Source organism: Vulpes lagopus, chromosome 5 (genome assembly GCF_018345385.1).
Source record: "Vulpes lagopus strain Blue_001 chromosome 5, ASM1834538v1, whole genome shotgun sequence".
Classification (NCBI taxonomy): Eukaryota; Metazoa; Chordata; class Mammalia; order Carnivora; family Canidae; genus Vulpes; species Vulpes lagopus.
This window is the reverse complement of record NC_054828.1, coordinates 48,523,127-48,527,065: the sequence shown is the minus strand read 5'-3', so window position 1 is coordinate 48,527,065 and position 3,939 is coordinate 48,523,127.

Sequence of the window (3,939 nt, the reverse complement as noted above, 5' to 3'; positions counted from 1 at the left end):
GGCCGCGAGGCGGGACGCGGAGGGCGAGGGGAGGGAGCCGGGAGCCGGGGGCCGTGAGCCGCGCGCGCCCCGCCCCCTTCACGCCGCCGCCCCGCCCCCCGCGCGGCTCCGGCCAATCAGCGCCCGCGAGCCGCCGCCGCCCGCGCGAGGGGGCGGGGCGCCGGGCCGGGGCGCCGCGGGGGCCTGGGGGCGCCGCCCCCCGCCCCGCCGTGCCTGGGCGGGGCTCCGGGTGACCGCGGCGGGGCGGCCCGGGCTCGTCTTGCACCTGCCGGGACCGCTCGCGCGGTCGGAGGGCCCGGGAGGACGTGGAACGCAGCGTGGGGGTTGGGGCGCCGCCGGGGTGGGTGCACCCGGCCGCCTCTCGTGCAAAAGGACCGCGCGCGCCCCGGCCGCGCCCTCCAGCCTCGAAGCGCCTCCTCCAGGCGCCCGGTGCAGAAGAGCGCGATGGATGGTGGGGGATGAGCTAGGGGAGCCTTACCTACCCCACGTTCACTAAGGGCTGTAACCGGGCTTCACCTGTACGTGAAACGGGGTCCCTGGGGACGGGGGTGCGCCCCAAACCCAGCGCGGGGCCTCCAGTGCGCAGCAGCGCTCTCCGGGTCAAGGCCTCCCGGGGAGGCCCTGGGTTGCCGGCTGTGCGCTCAGCATGCAAAACTCTTCTAGAATCTGCAGCTCTCCCCCCGCCCCCCCACCACTTCCAGCTGCTGCATCGCCACCACGTAGTGCACAAGCCCCTGGGCCTCCCTCCGGGCCCCAGACGTCGCAGGCCAACTACCCAGAGTGGTTTCATCACCGACTTGCGAAGATGTTCACATTCGATTTGTTTCCTTTTTATTTCAACTTTTATTTAGTATCTGCTGTGGTCGTGGCAGATATAGGAGAGACCTCGGCAGAGTCGTTTTACTCTGTCGCATTTATTAGGTTCTTTCCCCCCCCCCCCCCCCATATTTTCTCATTCTGCTCTGGAAAGGAATAATTGGTCTTTTCAGGCTTCTGTGAATAGGAAGTCTTCTTACAGGGGGCTGACCTGAGTTAAGGAGGAAGGCAGTTACTCTAGATCTTTTGTGGAAAAGGAGTCATGGTAGAACATGCCATGACAGATAATAAGTGCAAATGAAAATGCTTTCCTAAGGACCTTTGAGGAGCTGTCCAAATTTTTAAGACTGGTGAGGATTTCCTTGGTTGACAACAGCCAACCAGCCAGCCATTGGCTGAAATTTGTAGGTTTTTTTTTTCAAGATGTATTTATTTATTTATGAGAGAGAGAGAGAGAGAGGCAAAGACACAGGAGGAGGGAGAAGCAGGCTCCATGCCGGGAGCCCGACGTGGGACTTGATCCCGGGACTCCAGGATCTCGTCCTGGGCCAAAGGCAGGTGGCAAACTGCTGAGCCACCCAGGAATCCCCTTGTAGGTGTTTTTGATGGAGGGACGGGAGTAAGTGTCAGGTGAAGAGCTGAACATATTTTTATATTTTCAGAATGTAGTTTATTTCTCTGCACTGAAGAAAGGATTTTCTACAGATACAGTCTATTTTGCCAACCAGGCCCTCCCTTTGTTTTGACCACCACTTTTACGCAAAGGACTCTCAAATCATGCTCCAGAAATGAATTTTCAGTTACTTGCTTTATGTCTCCACCTGAATATCCTTCAGGCATACCAACACGGTATGTCCAAAACCAAGCTCAGAGTGGCATTCCTCAAGGCTGCACACCCTTCTGGACCCCCTACTTCTGTGACTAACGTTATTGACCAGTTAGTCACCTCTGTTTGAAGCCTCAGAGTGACCTTTGGTTCTTCCTTTTCTAGTGTCTTCTCTCATCTGATCAATTGCCAAGTCCTACAGACACTCCTTTCGCAATATTTATCACATCTACCCCTCCTATCCATTCCCACTGCTACCGTCCTGGCTCAGGTCTTATTTCCTCACTTCTTATCTTGGCTATCAAAATGTTCTCCTAATTAGTCGTCCCGTCTCCAATGCTCTTCTTGTTCCAGCCATCCTATATTTTGCCTTGCCCCAGGCCAATCTTCCTAATGAATAATATACATGTTAGGATTAGGTTCAGCTTCCATCCAGCAGGAAAAAAAAAGAAGGAGCAATGTCCCCTCTCCTTAAGAACATTTCCTAAAAGTTGATCACACTATGCGCTTTATATTTCAATAACCAGAATTTAGTACATGACCTTACTTAGCTATAAGAGAGGTTAGGGAATGTCGTCTTTATTTTGCACAGGCATATTCCCAGTTAAAAATTGGTGCTTCTGACAAATAAGTCATGGGTATGAACGGTACGACATAGGGAATATAGTCAGTGATATTGTAATAGCGTCTTATGGTGACAGATGGCAGCTACACCTGTGGTGAGGACAGCGTGAGATATAGACTTGCCAAATCACTATGTTGTACCCTTAAAACTAATGTGACCCTTGGTGTCCACTATACTTCAATACATAAATTAATTAAATTACTTTTTTAAATTAAATTACTTTTTAAAACAAGGTCGGTGCTTCTGTTACTAAAGAAGCAGGAAAGAATGGTATTCGAGGATAACTCCTTCATACCACTTCTTGTTCCAAAGCTTTCAGTGGCTCCCGCCGAATTAAGAATACGCTCTTCATCCTGGCATTCAAGACCCACCAGGATCTGGCGTCGGCTCCCTCTCCAGGCTTGGACCCTCTACGCCTGCTGTGAACCCGGGGCTGTGTGCTGCTTTCACATTTCCTCGCCTCTCCACGCAGTCCCAGTTCACTTCTCTCCCAAAGCCTTTCCTAGTCTCCCTTGCTCCAACTGTGCCTGCTGCCCACGGAGCTGTGTTAATAGTTAACCTTCAGTTGAGAGTGAGGAGCTCCCTGCCCTGCTGGCACTTTCGTTGGACATAAGTGTGACGCTGAGTGGGAGAGCAGTGTTGAGGGGGCCTTATGCTGCGCCTGATGTTTGAACTAGCAAAAGCTCTTTTTAAGTAGGAGCTGGTGTCTTGGGGCTTCTTTCAGGGACTGGCTGCCTGTAGCTGCTCTGCCTACACGTGAGGCAAAGCAAGAAATAGGTTAACGGCTCCTGGCCTCCCCAACAGTTGAGGAAAGGTTTAACTTTCTGCTCTCTTTTTCTCTCCTTTCTTCCCCCCACCTTAATTCCTCTCCTTCTGCTCTTCCATTATGTGTCTTTTCATAATTTTACACGCCTCCTCCTTGTCAGGATTTAGTACGAAAAATCATTGATTCCTGTATTTAGGCACCTCCCCTTACAACACTTACATGTGTTTTCTCTGGATTTTAGATTGCAAATTACAAAATACCCGAAGCCACTCGCCATCACCACCACCACCATCATCTGATGCTCAAAACTCTCAATAGGTTGGAGTATTGTTGAGCAAGTATTTCCTCTCTTTTTTCTCCCACTTGGATGAGAGTATATTTACTCTCCTTTTTTATTTTGAGCTTGACCATATGACCTACTTGGCCAATGAAATAAGTGGATATGAAGCAAGCAGAGGCATCTGAGTGTTTTGCCGAGTTGCACTTGGGCTCCTGCTTACGTGTGACTCAGCACGCTCCAGGTAGATGTTGCCTCTTCAGCCTGGCGTCAGGACAAAGATGAGAAACGTGTCTGAATCCAGCCTGCAGCTGCAAACCCAGCTGCCTTGTGGCAGTAGCTGAGTAATTTAAATCCTCTCAACATCTGTTTCAGTTATCTATTTTTACATAACAAACCACTGCAAAACATAGAGGCATAAAGTTGCAACCATTTTCTTATGCTCGTGATTCTGTAGGCCAGAAATTCAGACTGGAGCCTTAGCTGGGGTGGCTTCAGGACTGGACACGGCTGCGCCAGCTCAACCGAAGCCACATGCCTGTGGTCTCAGTTCTGGCTATCTGCTGGGATCCTTGGTTCTTTTCCATGTTACATCTACTGAGGTTGGAATGTCCAAGATGGCTCCTTCA